Raw genomic sequence first — 18,154 nt, 5'->3', positions numbered from 1 at the left:
AGTTATACCAAAAAACTTGTTGTTTATATTGCTTGAAATTGGGATGAAGTAAACATCTGTAGAGTATTTTAACATAAAATTGTTTGATTGTGTTGAATTAAAAACCCCAAAAATGCAGCGGGTCCACCAGACCAACAAACATTGCTTGAGTAACAAAAATATGACCAGAAAACAAGGGTTAATACATCTGGACACATCTGTCTGCTCTGCTCAAACACATAACCAGGCTCCGTTACCAGAGTGGAGAAAACGCCACAGATAGCCGATTAATTACTATTGCACTGACGGACAATAAATGCAAAAAAAGATAGTTCAAATCTTAAGGCTTTCCCCGAGGAATCGGCAGAGTTTATAAGGCAAATAAACAAAAAAATAAGTTACTATTTGTCTTCTGATTCTGTCATATCACTAACATCCCCACCGTCGCCACACAATGCTGGTATGAACAGCGACGCTATTACAGGCAGAACTTCCATTGGCAAAATGGCTACGTTACAAGGAAGTTGAAATACAACTTGGATAAAGTGCCGAGAGGACGGAAGATTAAATTACATATTGTTTGTCCCACGGTTTAACATTCGGCTTATACATGGCGTTACTTTTATGAGTATTAATCAAGTTTACAAACCTTGTTCCCGTGCTTGTCACAAGTGTATGCGAAGAAAAATATGGCCGACACTCAAAAGCGTTAACCGCGCCCCCTCCGACGTCACGTCACGTGTCCCTTTTGCCCCATTTTTGGCTGTGTTCGGACCTGTGTTCGGACCTTGTTCGGACCTTGTTCGGACCTTGTTCGGACCTCGTTCGGACCTCTTTGATGTCGTTAGGAAAGTGTTCGGACCTTGTTCGGACCTGACAGAATGTGTTCGGAAGTGTTAGGACCTCTGAGGCAGTCCAAAAACCGGCGGGTACGGCCACCTCGTCCCCTCATCTGTTGTTTTGATGCTAAAAATTCGCGTCCTCAACAACAGCTGCTAAAATTTCAGTCTCACATTGCAGCCTCATTAGTAACGCAGGGCTGTGAAAGGAGGAAATCAATTCTCCCTTCCTTCACAAAAGGAAAAAAAGGGGAATTTGCTCAAGTGGTAGAGCGCTCGCTTTGCATGTGAGAGGTAGCGGGATCTATACCTGCATTCTCCAGGAATCCTTCCTTAGCTTCACATTTCAGTGGAGGAAATCATCAACAGCTGCGGTGGTACAGCTGAAGTTGGCTTAGGGTTTTGCGATATCTGCATCGTGAGCCCTACAACCATAGGGGATGGTGTTCGAATCGAAGAGCTCGTTGAGCATGTTGTGATCCATTCATGCCTTCTCCAGGAAGCTTTGACATGATCATTGGAGGTTATTGTCATCGTTTGGTCTTGTGTTGCCTTTGTAAAATTTCAATCTGCATCGTGAGCCCTACAACCATAGGGGATGGTGTTCGAATCGAAGAGCTCGTTGAGCATGTTGTGATCCATTCATACCTTCTCCAGGAAGCTTTGACATGATCATTGGAGGTTATTGTCATCGTTTGGTCTTGTGTTGCCTTTGTAAAATTTCAATCTCACATGAGCGCGTCACAAGGTACAAAGGCCTTGTGGGCAGAGCATATGAATTCCTCCTTTCACAAAAGGAGAATCATTATGATCTAAATATGTTTTCATGTAGGGATCTTTGAGGTTCTTTGATTTACAAATAGGGCAAAACAAATGCAGTTGGATTTAGGGCAATTCAAATTTAGGGTTTAAGTCTCTTCAGTATATACTCAAATATGGAAGGCAAATTGGGTCAAACTATAAAGGGCTTGCTTTCCATGCAAAATGTGGCGGGATTCATGTCCTCATTCCTCAGAAATCTTTTAGGTGCTCTTCTAGTGAGAGGTCTAAATGGTGGTCTTATAAAGGCAGACCAACTAATATGCAAATTCAAATTTGTTTAAAAACTGAAAGCATGAAACACTACGGAATTCCTGTGTCTCACTAATCGGATGCAAGACTCTTCTTGATACATTCAACCAGTCTGAAAAACACACTGAGTAAAACCAACAAGCCACAATCGTGAGATTTATTCCTTTTGATGAATCGAGGAATAGATCTTTTGGTCAGAAATGGTCGTTGATTTGGAAGCACTAAGTAAAGACTGACATAGCTCCTGAACACATCATCTGATTTGCAAATAAGTGCCCATCAGGACCGGAGTTGACCCACTTGCATGGAAATGGATTTGTGTCAATTACCTTCAAAAAGCATAAATCAATGCAAATGACCCTAGGACGAGCACGGGGGGGGGGGGTGGGGTGGGGTGGGGTGGGGTGGTGATGGGGGGGTGCTAGGGTTCCATGATATCTGCAGTCTCTACTCAACAATGAAAGGGGAATTAGCGCAAGTGGTAGAGCGCCTGCTTAACATGCGAGACATAGCGGGATACCCGCATTCTCCAGGAAGCTTTAACTTGCTTGTGCTCTGTGGAGAAAGTCATTTACAGCTGATTGCAGCTAATATACAAGTCAAAGGTGGGTGTAAACTGAAAGCAAAAGTAATCTTTCAGAGCATGATTACCCTGAAATCAGAAAACAAATTGTTCATGACACATTCAATCCCCCTAATGAACCTAATGTAAGCTAAAATAAAAATATTGCCACATAAGCATTGTTTGAAAAATGCATTTGCACAAAGTGGAATCAGAAACAAGTGTTGACAACACTGCTTTAGATGGAAAGCCGACGAGAATGGGATTTGAACCCATGCGTGCAAAGCACAATGGATTAGCAGTCCATCGCCTTAACCACTCGGCCACCTCGTCCCCTCATCTGTTGTTTTGATGCTAAAAATTCGCGTCCTCAACAACAGCTGCTAAAATTTCAGTCTCACATTGCAGCCTCATTAGTAACGCAGGGCTGTGAAAGGAGGAAATCAATTCTCCCTTCCTTCACAAAAGGAAAAAAAGGGGAATTTGCTCAAGTGGTAGAGCGCTCGCTTTGCATGTGAGAGGTAGCGGGATCTATACCTGCATTCTCCAGGAATCCTTCCTTAGCTTCACATTTCAGTGGAGGAAATCATCAACAGCTGTGGTGGTACAGCTGAAGTTGGCTTAGGGTTTTGCGATATCTGCATCGTGAGCCCTACAACCATAGGGGATGGTGTTCGAATCGAAGAGCTCGTTGAGCATCTTGTGATCCATTCATGCCTTCTCCAGGAAGCTTTGACATGATCATTGGAGGTTATTGTCATCGTTTGGTCTTGTGTTGCCTTTGTAAAATTTCAATCTGCATCGTGAGCCCTACAACCATAGGGGATGGTGTTCGAATCGAAGAGCTCGTTGAGCATGTTGTGATCCATTCATGCCTTCTCCAGGAAGCTTTGACATGATCATTGGAGGTTATTGTCATCGTTTGGTCTTGTGTTGCCTTTGTAAAATTTCAATCTCACATGAGCGCGTCACAAGGTACAAAGGCCTTGTGGGCAGAGCATATGAATTCCTCCTTTCACAAAAGGAGAATCATTATGATCTAAATATGTTTTCATGTAGGGATCTTTGAGGTTCTTTGATTTACAAATAGGGCAAAACAAATGCAGTTGGATTTAGGGCAATTCAAATTTAGGGTTTAAGTCTCTTCAGTATATACTCAAATATGGAAGGCAAATTGGGTCAAACTATAAAGGGCTTGCTTTCCATGCAAAATGTGGCGGGATTCATGTCCTCATTCCTCAGAAATCTTTTAGGTGCTCTTCTAGTGAGAGGTCTAAATGGTGGTCTTATAAAGGCAGACCAACTAATATGCAAATTCAAATTTGTTTAAAAACTGAAAGCATGAAACACTACGGAATTCCTGTGTCTCACTAATCGGATGCAAGACTCTTCTTGATACATTCAACCAGTCTGAAAAACACACTGAGTAAAACCAACAAGCCACAATCGTGAGATCTATTCCTTTTGATGGATCGAGGAATAGATCTTTTGGTCAGAAATGGTCGTTGATTTGGAAGCACTAAGTAAAGACTGACATAGCTCCTGAACACATCATCTGATTTGCAAATAAGTGCCCATCAGGACCGGAGTTGACCCACTTGCATGGAAATGGATTAGAGTCAATTACCTTCAAAAAGCATAAATCAATGCAAATGACCCTAGGACAAGCACGGGGGGGTGGGGTGGGGTGGTGCTGGGGGGGTGCTAGGGTTCCATGATATCTGCAGTCTCTACTCAACAATGAAAGGGGAATTAGCGCAAGTGGTAGAGCGCCTGCTTAACATGCGAGACATAGCGGGATGCCCGCATTCTCCAGGAAGCTTTAACTTGCTTGTGCTCTGTGGAGAAAGTCATTTACAGCTGATTGCAGCTAATATACAAGTCAAAGGTGGGTGTAAACTGAAAGCAAAAGTAATCTTTCAGAGCATGATTACCCTGAAGTCAGAAAACAAATTGTTCATGACACATTCAATCCCCCTAATGTAAGCTAAAATAAAAATATTGCCACATAAGCATTGTTTGAAAAATGCATTTGCACAAAGTGGAATCAGAAACAAGTGTTGACAACACTGCTTTAGATGGAAAGCCGACGAGAATGGGATTTGAACCCATGCGTGCAAAGCACAATGGATTAGCAGTCCATCGCCTTAACCACTCGGCACACCATGGAACCCTACATACAGTATCATAACTCTAAAAAAAAAAAATTCTTCCTCTATATGCACTTTGCCAAAGGTCTGACCAAATGAAGTCGATTTGCCCAGTTACATCTGAACTCCTGGAAAAGAAGAATCTAAATATAAAAGTGCTTTCACTTTTAAACCCTTCTTCCAGTTCAAATGTGAATATTCTAAAATCAAACAGAAAGTCTTCACCGTAAGCTTGGAAATGTTCAGGTAAATACTTCAAAATAAAAATCTGGACTGGTTCAGTAACCCAAAATGAACTCATTTACATAAAAAATGGGCCTATTTTATATTATAACGGAGAATATGACCATTAATACAAAATATTAACCATTGTTGATTAATTCGTTTGAACCATTATCTAAAAGAGAAAAGCACAAATGAGTTATTTCAGTCTTATTTCTTAATCTTAAGACTTATTTCAAAGCATTTAGATAATATGAGTTTGAAGCACTCTTAAATGAAGTTGTGACAGAGGCAAAGAAAGAAAGGTTTACAGGGTATATATACAGGGTATATAATGTATAGATATAAAGAGAAAAGCCAATTTTTCTTTGTGTTTATTTGATTCTAACTAAATTTACAAAATAGAGAATAATCGTGAGTTAACTATGGAAAAAGTGTGATTAATCGCGATTAATCGCAAAGTTGTGACAGAGGCAAAGAAAGAAAGGTTTACAGGGTATATACAGGCTATATAATTTATAGATATAAAGATAAAAGACATTTTTTCTTTGTGTTTATTTGATTCTAACTAAATTTTCAAAATAGAGAATAATCGTGAGTTAACTATGGAAAAAGTGTGATTAATCGCCATTAAAAAATAATCGTTTGACAGCCCTAGTAACAACATAATAACATGATAATGCAGCGCATTACTGTAAAAGTGTAATAGGATATAAGTATGAAAAAACGAATATGAAATTGTGTGATGTGCTCATTTGCAAACAGTTCTGATATGCATGTGAATATGGGTTTAATCATGATTATCCCTGGCCACCCAGAGAAGAGTTGTACAGTCTTACGGCCAGGGGGATAAAGGTGTTGTTGGAGTCTGTTTGTGCAGCAGCTGTGTATGAGAACTTGCATCAAATGAGTAACTGTAAGTGAGGTATTCATATATGACAGATTCAGCGTTCTCATCAAACATGACAAAGGGAAGAATTGGTTGTTGAAAGCGAAGATCAGGTTCCACCGAGATTTGAACTCGGATCGCTGGATTCAAAGTCCAAAGTGCTGACCATTACACCATGGAACCCTACATACAGTATCATAACTTCAAAAAAAAAAAATTCTTCCTCTCTATGCACTTTGCCAAAGGTCTGACCAAATGAAGTCGATTTGCCCAGTTACATCTGAACTCCTGGAAAAGAAGAATCTAAATATAAAAGTGCTTTCACTTTTAAACCCTTCTTCCAGTTCAAATGTGAATATTCTAAAATCAAACAGAAAGTCTTCACCGTAAGCTTGGAAATGTTCAGGTAAATACTTCAAAATAAAAATCTGGACTGGTTCAGTAACCCAAAATGAACTCATTTACATAAAAAATGGGCCTATTTTATATTATAACGGAGAATATGACCATTAATACAAAATATTAACCATTGTTGATTAATTCGTTTGAACCATTATCTAAAAGAGAAAAGCACAAATGAGTTATTTCAGTCTTATTTCTTAATCTTAAGACTTATTTCAAAGCATTTAGATAATATGAGTTTGAAGCACTCTTAAATGAAGTTGTGACAGAGGCAAAGAAAGAAAGGTTTACAGGGTATATATACAGGGTATATAATGTATAGATATAAAGAGAAAAGCCAATTTTTCTTTGTGTTTATTTGATTCTAACTAAATTTACAAAATAGAGAATAATCGTGAGTTAACTATGGAAAAAGTGTGATTAATCGCGATTAATCGCAAAGTTGTGACAGAGGCAAAGAAAGAAAGGTTTACAGGGTATATACAGGCTATATAATTTATAGATATAAAGATAAAAGACATTTTTTCTTTGTGTTTATTTGATTCTAACTAAATTTTCAAAATAGAGAATAATCGTGAGTTAACTATGGAAAAAGTGTGATTAATCGCCATTAAAAAATAATCGTTTGACAGCCCTAGTAACAACATAATAACATGATAATGCAGCGCATTACTGTAAAAGTGTAATAGGATATAAGTATGAAAAAACGAATATGAAATTGTGTGATGTGCTCATTTGCAAACAGTTCTGATATGCATGTGAATATGGGTTTAATCATGATTATCCCTGGCCACCCAGAGAAGAGTTGTACAGTCTTACGGCCAGGGGGATAAAGGTGTTGTTGGAGTCTGTTTGTGCAGCAGCTGGGTATGAGAACTTGCATCAAATGAGTAACTGTAAGTGAGGTATTCATATATGACAGATTCAGCGTTCTCATCAAACATGACAAAGGGAAGAATTGGTTGTTGAAAGCGAAGATCAGGTTCCACCGAGATTTGAACTCGGATCGCTGGATTCAAAGTCCAAAGTGCTGACCATTACACCATGGAACCCTACATACAGTATCATAACTCTAAAAAAAAAAAAATTCTTCCTCTCTATGCACTTTGCCAAAGGTCTGACCAAATGAAGTCGATTTGCCCAGTTACATCTGAACTCCTGGAAAAGAAGAATCTAAATATAAAAGTCCTTTCACTTTTAAACCCTTCTTCCAGTTCAAATGTGAATATTCTAAAATCAAACAGAAAGTCTTCACCGTAAGCTTGGAAATGTTCAGGTAAATACTTCAAAATAAAAATCTGGACTGGTTCAGTAACCCAAAATGAACTCATTTACATAAAAAATGGGCCTATTTTATATTATAACGGAGAATATGACCATTAATACAAAATATTAACCATTGTTGATTAATTCGTTTGAACCATTATCTAAAAGAGAAAAGCACAAATGAGTTATTTCAGTCTTATTTCTTAATCTTAAGACTTATTTCAAAGCATTTAGATAATATGAGTTTGAAGCACTCTTAAATGAAGTTGTGACAGAGGCAAAGAAAGAAAGGTTTACAGGGTATATATACAGGGTATATAATGTATAGATATAAATAGAAAAGCCAATTTTTCTTTGTGTTTATTTGATTCTAACTAAATTTACAAAATAGAGAATAATCGTGAGTTAACTATGGAAAAAGTGTGATTAATCGCGATTAATCGCAAAGTTGTGACAGAGGCAAAGAAAGAAAGGTTTACAGGGTATATACAGGCTATATAATTTATAGATATAAAGATAAAAGACATTTTTTCTTTGTGTTTATTTGATTCTAACTAAATTTTCAAAATAGAGAATAATCGTGAGTTAACTATGGAAAAAGTGTGATTAATCGCCATTAAAAAATAATCGTTTGACAGCCCTAGTAACAACATAATAACATGATAATGCAGCGCATTACTGTAAAAGTGTAATAGGATATAAGTATGAAAAAACGAATATGAAATTGTGTGATGTGCTCATTTGCAAACAGTTCTGATATGCATGTGAATATGGGTTTAATCATGATTATCCCTGGCCACCCAGAGAAGAGTTGTACAGTCTTACGGCCAGGGGGATAAAGGTGTTGTTGGAGTCTGTTTGTGCAGCAGCTGTGTATGAGAACTTGCATCAAATGAGTAACTGTAAGTGAGGTATTCATATATGACAGATTCAGCGTTCTCATCAAACATGACAAAGGGAAGAATTGGTTGTTGAAAGCGAAGATCAGGTTCCACCGAGATTTGAACTCGGATCGCTGGATTCAAAGTCCAAAGTGCTGACCATTACACCATGGAACCCTACATACAGTATCATAACTCTAAAAAAAAAAAAATTCTTCCTCTATATGCACTTTGCCAAAGGTCTGAACAAAGTTTGACAGATGAACAAATGAAGTCGATTTGCCCAGTTACATCTGAACTCCTGGAAAAGAAGAAACTAAATATCAAAGTGCTTTCACTCTTAAACCCTTCTTCCAGTTCAAATGCGAATATTCTAAAATCAAGAATAGAATAATCGTGAGTTAATTATGGAAAAAGTGTGATTAATCGCCATTAAAAAATAATCGTTTGACAGCCCTGGTAACAACATAATAACACTATAATGCAGCGCATTACGGTAAAAGTGTAATAGGATATAAGTATGAAAAAATGAATATGAAATTGTGTGATGTTCTCATGTGCAAACAGTTCTGATATGCATGTGAATATGGGTTTAATCATGATTATCCCTGGCCACCCAATGAAGAGTTGTCCAGTCTTATGACCAGGGGGACAAAAGTGTTGTTGAGTCTGTTTGTGGAGCAGCTCAGAGACAGCAGCCTGCTGCTGATGATGCTCCTCTGTCTCATCAGAATTTAGTGTAGTGGATGTTGTGTATCAAAACAAGCATTAAATGAGTAACTGTAAGTGAGGTATTCATATATGACAGATTCAGCGTTCTCATCAAACATGACAAAGGGAAGAATTGGTTGTTGAAAGCGAAGATCAGGTTCCACCGAGATTTGAACTCGGATCGCTGGATTCAGAGTCCAAAGTGCTGACCATTACACCATGGAACCCTACATACAGTATCATAACTTCAAAAAAAAAAATTCTTCCTCTTTATGCACTTTGCCAAAGGTCTGACCAAATGAAGTCGATTTGCCCAGTTACATCTGAACTCCTGGAAAAGAAGAATCTAAATATAAAAGTGCTTTCACTTTTAAACCCTTCTTCCAGTTCAAATGTGAATATTCTAAAATCAAACAGAAAGTCTTCACCGTAAGCTTGGAAATGTTCAGGTAAATACTTCAAAATAAAAATCTGGACTGGTTCAGTAACCCAAAATGAACTCATTTACATAAAAAATGGGCCTATTTTATATTATAACGGAGAATATGACCATTAATACAAAATATTAACCATTGTTGATTAATTCGTTTGAACCATTATCTAAAAGAGAAAAGCACAAATGAGTTATTTCAGTCTTATTTCTTAATCTTAAGACTTATTTCAAAGCATTTAGATAATATGAGTTTGAAGCACTCTTAAATGAAGTTGTGACAGAGGCAAAGAAAGAAAGGTTTACAGGGTATATATACAGGGTATATAATGTATAGATATAAAGAGAAAAGCCAATTTTTCTTTGTGTTTATTTGATTCTAACTAAATTTACAAAATAGAGAATAATCGTGAGTTAACTATGGAAAAAGTGTGATTAATCGCGATTAATCGCAAAGTTGTGACAGAGGCAAAGAAAGAAAGGTTTACAGGGTATATACAGGCTATATAATTTATAGATATAAAGATAAAAGACATTTTTTCTTTGTGTTTATTTGATTCTAACTAAATTTTCAAAATAGAGAATAATCGTGAGTTAACTATGGAAAAAGTGTGATTAATCGCCATTAAAAAATAATCGTTTGACAGCCCTAGTAACAACATAATAACATGATAATGCAGCGCATTACTGTAAAAGTGTAATAGGATATAAGTATGAAAAAACGAATATGAAATTGTGTGATGTGCTCATTTGCAAACAGTTCTGATATGCATGTGAATATGGGTTTAATCATGATTATCCCTGGCCACCCAGAGAAGAGTTGTACAGTCTTACGGCCAGGGGGATAAAGGTGTTGTTGGAGTCTGTTTGTGCAGCAGCTGTGTATGAGAACTTGCATCAAATGAGTAACTGTAAGTGAGGTATTCATATATGACAGATTCAGCGTTCTCATCAAACATGACAAAGGGAAGAATTGGTTGTTGAAAGCGAAGATCAGGTTCCACCGAGATTTGAACTCGGATCGCTGGATTCAAAGTCCAAAGTGCTGACCATTACACCATGGAACCCTACATACAGTATCATAACTTCAAAAAAAAAAAATTCTTCCTCTCTATGCACTTTGCCAAAGGTCTGACCAAATGAAGTCGATTTGCCCAGTTACATCTGAACTCCTGGAAAAGAAGAATCTAAATATAAAAGTGCTTTCACTTTTAAACCCTTCTTCCAGTTCAAATGTGAATATTCTAAAATCAAACAGAAAGTCTTCACCGTAAGCTTGGAAATGTTCAGGTAAATACTTCAAAATAAAAATCTGGACTGGTTCAGTAACCCAAAATGAACTCATTTACATAAAAAATGGGCCTATTTTATATTATAACGGAGAATATGACCATTAATACAAAATATTAACCATTGTTGATTAATTCGTTTGAACCATTATCTAAAAGAGAAAAGCACAAATGAGTTATTTCAGTCTTATTTCTTAATCTTAAGACTTATTTCAAAGCATTTAGATAATATGAGTTTGAAGCACTCTTAAATGAAGTTGTGACAGAGGCAAAGAAAGAAAGGTTTACAGGGTATATATACAGGGTATATAATGTATAGATATAAATAGAAAAGCCAATTTTTCTTTGTGTTTATTTGATTCTAACTAAATTTACAAAATAGAGAATAATCGTGAGTTAACTATGGAAAAAGTGTGATTAATCGCGATTAATCGCAAAGTTGTGACAGAGGCAAAGAAAGAAAGGTTTACAGGGTATATACAGGCTATATAATTTATAGATATAAAGATAAAAGACATTTTTTCTTTGTGTTTATTTGATTCTAACTAAATTTTCAAAATAGAGAATAATCGTGAGTTAACTATGGAAAAAGTGTGATTAATCGCCATTAAAAAATAATCGTTTGACAGCCCTAGTAACAACATAATAACATGATAATGCAGCGCATTACTGTAAAAGTGTAATAGGATATAAGTATGAAAAAACGAATATGAAATTGTGTGATGTGCTCATTTGCAAACAGTTCTGATATGCATGTGAATATGGGTTTAATCATGATTATCCCTGGCCACCCAGAGAAGAGTTGTACAGTCTTACGGCCAGGGGGATAAAGGTGTTGTTGGAGTCTGTTTGTGCAGCAGCTGTGTATGAGAACTTGCATCAAATGAGTAACTGTAAGTGAGGTATTCATATATGACAGATTCAGCGTTCTCATCAAACATGACAAAGGGAAGAATTGGTTGTTGAAAGCGAAGATCAGGTTCCACCGAGATTTGAACTCGGATCGCTGGATTCAAAGTCCAAAGTGCTGACCATTACACCATGGAACCCTACATACAGTATCATAACTCTAAAAAAAAAAAAATTCTTCCTCTCTATGCACTTTGCCAAAGGTCTGACCAAATGAAGTCGATTTGCCCAGTTACATCTGAACTCCTGGAAAAGAAGAATCTAAATATAAAAGTGCTTTCACTTTTAAACCCTTCTTCCAGTTCAAATGTGAATATTCTAAAATCAAACAGAAAGTCTTCACCGTAAGCTTGGAAATGTTCAGGTAAATACTTCAAAATAAAAATCTGGACTGGTTCAGTAACCCAAAATGAACTCATTTACATAAAAAATGGGCCTATTTTATATTATAACGGAGAATATGACCATTAATACAAAATATTAACCATTGTTGATTAATTCGTTTGAACCATTATCTAAAAGAGAAAAGCACAAATGAGTTATTTCAGTCTTATTTCTTAATCTTAAGACTTATTTCAAAGCATTTAGATAATATGAGTTTGAAGCACTCTTAAATGAAGTTGTGACAGAGGCAAAGAAAGAAAGGTTTACAGGGTATATATACAGGGTATATAATGTATAGATATAAAGAGAAAAGCCAATTTTTCTTTGTGTTTATTTGATTCTAACTAAATTTACAAAATAGAGAATAATCGTGAGTTAACTATGGAAAAAGTGTGATTAATCGCGATTAATCGCAAAGTTGTGACAGAGGCAAAGAAAGAAAGGTTTACAGGGTATATACAGGCTATATAATTTATAGATATAAAGATAAAAGACATTTTTTCTTTGTGTTTATTTGATTCTAACTAAATTTTCAAAATAGAGAATAATCGTGAGTTAACTATGGAAAAAGTGTGATTAATCGCCATTAAAAAATAATCGTTTGACAGCCCTAGTAACAACATAATAACATGATAATGCAGCGCATTACTGTAAAAGTGTAATAGGATATAAGTATGAAAAAACGAATATGAAATTGTGTGATGTGCTCATTTGCAAACAGTTCTGATATGCATGTGAATATGGGTTTAATCATGATTATCCCTGGCCACCCAGAGAAGAGTTGTACAGTCTTACGGCCAGGGGGATAAAGGTGTTGTTGGAGTCTGTTTGTGCAGCAGCTGGGTATGAGAACTTGCATCAAATGAGTAACTGTAAGTGAGGTATTCATATATGACAGATTCAGCGTTCTCATCAAACATGACAAAGGGAAGAATTGGTTGTTGAAAGCGAAGATCAGGTTCCACCGAGATTTGAACTCGGATCGCTGGATTCAAAGTCCAAAGTGCTGACCATTACACCATGGAACCCTACATACAGTATCATAACTTCAAAAAAAAAAAATTCTTCCTCTCTATGCACTTTGCCAAAGGTCTGACCAAATGAAGTCGATTTGCCCAGTTACATCTGAACTCCTGGAAAAGAAGAATCTAAATATAAAAGTCCTTTCACTTTTAAACCCTTCTTCCAGTTCAAATGTGAATATTCTAAAATCAAACAGAAAGTCTTCACCGTAAGCTTGGAAATGTTCAGGTAAATACTTCAAAATAAAAATCTGGACTGGTTCAGTAACCCAAAATGAACTCATTTACATAAAAAATGGGCCTATTTTATATTATAACGGAGAATATGACCATTAATACAAAATATTAACCATTGTTGATTAATTCGTTTGAACCATTATCTAAAAGAGAAAAGCACAAATGAGTTATTTCAGTCTTATTTCTTAATCTTAAGACTTATTTCAAAGCATTTAGATAATATGAGTTTGAAGCACTCTTAAATGAAGTTGTGACAGAGGCAAAGAAAGAAAGGTTTACAGGGTATATATACAGGGTATATAATGTATAGATATAAAGAGAAAAGCCAATTTTTCTTTGTGTTTATTTGATTCTAACTAAATTTACAAAATAGAGAATAATCGTGAGTTAACTATGGAAAAAGTGTGATTAATCGCGATTAATCGCAAAGTTGTGACAGAGGCAAAGAAAGAAAGGTTTACAGGGTATATACAGGCTATATAATTTATAGATATAAAGATAAAAGACATTTTTTCTTTGTGTTTATTTGATTCTAACTAAATTTTCAAAATAGAGAATAATCGTGAGTTAACTATGGAAAAAGTGTGATTAATCGCCATTAAAAAATAATCGTTTGACAGCCCTAGTAACAACATAATAACATGATAATGCAGCGCATTACTGTAAAAGTGTAATAGGATATAAGTATGAAAAAACGAATATGAAATTGTGTGATGTGCTCATTTGCAAACAGTTCTGATATGCATGTGAATATGGGTTTAATCATGATTATCCCTGGCCACCCAGAGAAGAGTTGTACAGTCTTACGGCCAGGGGGATAAAGGTGTTGTTGGAGTCTGTTTGTGCAGCAGCTGGGTATGAGAACTTGCATCAAATGAGTAACTGTAAGTGAGGTATTCATATATGACAGATTCAGCGTTCTCATCAAACATGACAAAGGGAAGAATTGGTTGTTGATAGCAAAGATCAGGTTCCACCGAGATTTGAACTCGGATCGCTGGATTCAGAGTCCAAAGTGCTGACCATTACACCATGGAACCCTACATACAGTATCATAACTTCAAAAAAAAAAAATTCTTCCTCTCTATGCACTTTGCCAAAGGTCTGACCAAATGAAGTCGATTTGCCCAGTTACATCTGAACTCCTGGAAAAGAAGAATCTAAATATAAAAGTGCTTTCACTTTTAAACCCTTCTTCCAGTTCAAATGTGAATATTCTAAAATCAAACAGAAAGTCTTCACCGTAAGCTTGGAAATGTTCAGGTAAATACTTCAAAATAAAAATCTGGACTGGTTCAGTAACCCAAAATGAACTCATTTACATAAAAAATGGGCCTATTTTATATTATAACGGAGAATATGACCATTAATACAAAATATTAACCATTGTTGATTAATTCGTTTGAACCATTATCTAAAAGAGAAAAGCACAAATGAGTTATTTCAGTCTTATTTCTTAATCTTAAGACTTATTTCAAAGCATTTAGATAATATGAGTTTGAAGCACTCTTAAATGAAGTTGTGACAGAGGCAAAGAAAGAAAGGTTTACAGGGTATATATACAGGGTATATAATGTATAGATATAAAGAGAAAAGCCAATTTTTCTTTGTGTTTATTTGATTCTAACTAAATTTACAAAATAGAGAATAATCGTGAGTTAACTATGGAAAAAGTGTGATTAATCGCGATTAATCGCAAAGTTGTGACAGAGGCAAAGAAAGAAAGGTTTACAGGGTATATACAGGCTATATAATTTATAGATATAAAGATAAAAGACATTTTTTCTTTGTGTTTATTTGATTCTAACTAAATTTTCAAAATAGAGAATAATCGTGAGTTAACTATGGAAAAAGTGTGATTAATCGCCATTAAAAAATAATCGTTTGACAGCCCTAGTAACAACATAATAACATGATAATGCAGCGCATTACTGTAAAAGTGTAATAGGATATAAGTATGAAAAAATGAATATGAAATTGTGTGATGTGCTCATTTGCAAACAGTTCTGATATGCATGTGAATATGGGTTTAATCATGATTATCCCTGGCCACCCAGAGAAGAGTTGTACAGTCTTACGGCCAGGGGGATAAAGGTGTTGTTGGAGTCTGTTTGTGCAGCAGCTGTGTATGAGAACTTGCATCAAATGAGTAACTGTAAGTGAGGTATTCATATATGACAGATTCAGCGTTCTCATCAAACATGACAAAGGGAAGAATTGGTTGTTGATAGCAAAGATCAGGTTCCACCGAGATTTGAACTCGGATCGCTGGATTCAGAGTCCAAAGTGCTGACCATTACACCATGGAACCCTACATACAGTATCATAACTTCAAAAAAAAAAATTCTTCCTCTTTATGCACTTTGCCAAAGGTCTGACCAAATGAAGTCGATTTGCCCAGTTACATCTGAACTCCTGGAAAAGAAGAATCTAAATATAAAAGTGCTTTCACTTTTAAACCCTTCTTCCAGTTCAAATGTGAATATTCTAAAATCAAACAGAAAGTCTTCACCGTAAGCTTGGAAATGTTCAGGTAAATACTTCAAAATAAAAATCTGGACTGGTTCAGTAACTCAAAATGAACTCATTTACATAAAAAATGGGCCTATTTTATATTATAACGGAGAATATGACCATTAATACAAAATATTAACCATTGTTGATTAATTCGTTTGAACCATTATCTAAAAGAGAAAAGCACAAATGAGTTATTTCAGTCTTATTTCTTAACCTTAAGACTTATGTCAAAGCATTTAGATAATATGAGTTTGAAGCACTCTTAAATGAAGTTGTGACAGAGGCAAAGAAAGAAAGGTTTACAGGGTATATATACAGGGTATATAATGTATAGATATAAAGAGAAAAGCCAATTTTTCTTTGTGTTTATTTGATTCTAACTAAATTTACAAAATAGAGAATAATCGTGAGTTAACTATGGAAAAAGTGTGATTAATCGCAAAGTTGTGACAGAGGCAAAGAAAGAAAGGTTTACAGGGTATATACAGGCTATATAATTTATAGATATAAAGATAAAAGACATTTTTTCTTTGTGTTTATTTGATTCTAACTAAATTTTCAAAATAGAGAATAATCGTGAGTTAACTATGGAAAAAGTGTGATTAATCGCCATTAAAAAATAATCGTTTGACAGCCCTAGTAACAACATAATAACATGATAATGCAGCGCATTACTGTAAAAGTGTAATAGGATATAAGTATGAAAAAATGAATATGAAATTGTGTGATGTGCTCATGTGCAAACAGTTCTGATATGCATGTGAATATGGGTTTAATCATGATTATCCCTGGCCACCCAGAGAAGAGTTGTACAGTCTTATGACCAGGGGGACAAAAGTGTTGTTGAGTCTGTTTGTGCAGCAGCTGTGTATGAGAACTTGCATCAAATGAGTAACTGTAAGTGAGGTATTCATATATGACAGATTCAGCGTTCTCATCAAACATGACAAAGGGAAGAATTGGTTGTTGATAGCAAAGATCAGGTTCCACCGAGATTTGAACTCGGATCGCTGGATTCAGAGTCCAAAGTGCTGACCATTACACCATGGAACCCTACATACAGTATCATAACTTCAAAAAAAAAAAATTCTTCCTCTCTATGCACTTTGCCAAAGGTCTGACCAAATGAAGTCGATTTGCCCAGTTACATCTGAACTCCTGGAAAAGAAGAATCTAAATATAAAAGTGCTTTCACTTTTAAACCCTTCTTCCAGTTCAAATGTGAATATTCTAAAATCAAACAGAAAGTCTTCACCGTAAGCTTGGAAATGTTCAGGTAAATACTTCAAAATAAAAATCTGGACTGGTTCAGTAACTCAAAATGAACTCATTTACATAAAAAATGGGCCTATTTTATATTATAACGGAGAATATGACCATTAATACAAAATATTAACCATTGTTGATTAATTCGTTTGAACCATTATCTAAAAGAGAAAAGCACAAATGAGTTATTTCAGTCTTATTTCTTAACCTTAAGACTTATGTCAAAGCATTTAGATAATATGAGTTTGAAGCACTCTTAAATGAAGTTGTGACAGAGGCAAAGAAAGAAAGGTTTACAGGGTATATATACAGGGTATATAATGTATAGATATAAAGAGAAAAGCCAATTTTTCTTTGTGTTTATTTGATTCTAACTAAATTTACAAAATAGAGAATAATCGTGAGTTAACTATGGAAAAAGTGTGATTAATCGCAAAGTTGTGACAGAGGCAAAGAAAGAAAGGTTTACAGGGTATATACAGGCTATATAATTTATAGATATAAAGATAAAAGACATTTTTTCTTTGTGTTTATTTGATTCTAACTAAATTTTCAAAATAGAGAATAATCGTGAGTTAACTATGGAAAAAGTGTGATTAATCGCCATTAAAAAATAATCGTTTGACAGCCCTAGTAACAACATAATAACATGATAATGCAGCGCATTACTGTAAAAGTGTAATAGGATATAAGTATGAAAAAATGAATATGAAATTGTGTGATGTGCTCATGTGCAAACAGTTCTGATATGCATGTGAATATGGGTTTAATCATGATTATCCCTGGCCACCCAGAGAAGAGTTGTACAGTCTTATGACCAGGGGGACAAAAGTGTTGTTGAGTCTGTTTGTGCAGCAGCTGTGTATGAGAACTTGCATCAAATGAGTAACTGTAAGTGAGGTATTCATATATGACAGATTCAGCGTTCTCATCAAACATGACAAAGGGAAGAATTGGTTGTTGATAGCAAAGATCAAGTTCCACCGAGATTTGAACTCGGATCGCTGGATTCAGAGTCCAAAGTGCTGACCATTACACCATGGAACCCTACATACAGTATCATAACTTCAAAAAAAAAAAATTCTTCCTCTCTATGCACTTTGCCAAAGGTCTGACCAAATGAAGTCG

The 18,154-nt window shown here is 35.5% G+C and overlaps 13 non-coding genes across 13 annotated transcripts; all 13 read right to left on the bottom strand.

Moving 5' to 3' along the window:
- Positions 1 to 2,702: 2,702 nt before the first annotated feature.
- trnas-gcu (transfer RNA serine (anticodon GCU)) lies at positions 2,703 to 2,784 on the bottom strand. Its single transcript has one exon. It is a non-coding gene; the product is annotated as a tRNA-Ser (tRNA).
- Positions 2,785 to 4,535: 1,751 nt separating this feature from the next.
- trnas-gcu (transfer RNA serine (anticodon GCU)) lies at positions 4,536 to 4,621 on the bottom strand. Its single transcript has one exon. It is a non-coding gene; the product is annotated as a tRNA-Ser (tRNA).
- A 1,202-nt stretch (positions 4,622 to 5,823) lies between these two features.
- Positions 5,824 to 5,895, bottom strand: trnaq-uug (transfer RNA glutamine (anticodon UUG)). Its single transcript has one exon. It is a non-coding gene; the product is annotated as a tRNA-Gln (tRNA).
- Positions 5,896 to 7,094: 1,199 nt separating this feature from the next.
- On the bottom strand, positions 7,095 to 7,166 carry trnaq-uug (transfer RNA glutamine (anticodon UUG)). Its single transcript has one exon. It is a non-coding gene; the product is annotated as a tRNA-Gln (tRNA).
- A 1,200-nt stretch (positions 7,167 to 8,366) lies between these two features.
- trnaq-uug (transfer RNA glutamine (anticodon UUG)) lies at positions 8,367 to 8,438 on the bottom strand. The gene has a single exon. It is a non-coding gene; the product is annotated as a tRNA-Gln (tRNA).
- Positions 8,439 to 9,127: 689 nt separating this feature from the next.
- On the bottom strand, positions 9,128 to 9,199 carry trnaq-cug (transfer RNA glutamine (anticodon CUG)). The gene has a single exon. It is a non-coding gene; the product is annotated as a tRNA-Gln (tRNA).
- Positions 9,200 to 10,397: 1,198 nt separating this feature from the next.
- trnaq-uug (transfer RNA glutamine (anticodon UUG)) lies at positions 10,398 to 10,469 on the bottom strand. Its single transcript has one exon. It is a non-coding gene; the product is annotated as a tRNA-Gln (tRNA).
- Positions 10,470 to 11,668: 1,199 nt separating this feature from the next.
- Positions 11,669 to 11,740, bottom strand: trnaq-uug (transfer RNA glutamine (anticodon UUG)). The gene has a single exon. It is a non-coding gene; the product is annotated as a tRNA-Gln (tRNA).
- A 1,200-nt stretch (positions 11,741 to 12,940) lies between these two features.
- On the bottom strand, positions 12,941 to 13,012 carry trnaq-uug (transfer RNA glutamine (anticodon UUG)). Its single transcript has one exon. It is a non-coding gene; the product is annotated as a tRNA-Gln (tRNA).
- A 1,199-nt stretch (positions 13,013 to 14,211) lies between these two features.
- trnaq-cug (transfer RNA glutamine (anticodon CUG)) lies at positions 14,212 to 14,283 on the bottom strand. The gene has a single exon. It is a non-coding gene; the product is annotated as a tRNA-Gln (tRNA).
- A 1,199-nt stretch (positions 14,284 to 15,482) lies between these two features.
- Positions 15,483 to 15,554, bottom strand: trnaq-cug (transfer RNA glutamine (anticodon CUG)). The gene has a single exon. It is a non-coding gene; the product is annotated as a tRNA-Gln (tRNA).
- Positions 15,555 to 16,741: 1,187 nt separating this feature from the next.
- On the bottom strand, positions 16,742 to 16,813 carry trnaq-cug (transfer RNA glutamine (anticodon CUG)). The gene has a single exon. It is a non-coding gene; the product is annotated as a tRNA-Gln (tRNA).
- Positions 16,814 to 18,001: 1,188 nt separating this feature from the next.
- On the bottom strand, positions 18,002 to 18,073 carry trnaq-cug (transfer RNA glutamine (anticodon CUG)). Its single transcript has one exon. It is a non-coding gene; the product is annotated as a tRNA-Gln (tRNA).
- Positions 18,074 to 18,154: the final 81 nt, after the last annotated feature.

Source organism: Leuresthes tenuis, unplaced genomic scaffold, assembly GCF_036924035.1.
Source record: "Leuresthes tenuis unplaced genomic scaffold, fLeuTen1.0.hap1 SCAF_14, whole genome shotgun sequence".
In the NCBI taxonomy this organism is placed as follows: Eukaryota; Metazoa; Chordata; class Actinopteri; order Atheriniformes; family Atherinopsidae; genus Leuresthes; species Leuresthes tenuis.
This window is presented reverse-complemented; position numbering and strand designations above follow the sequence as displayed.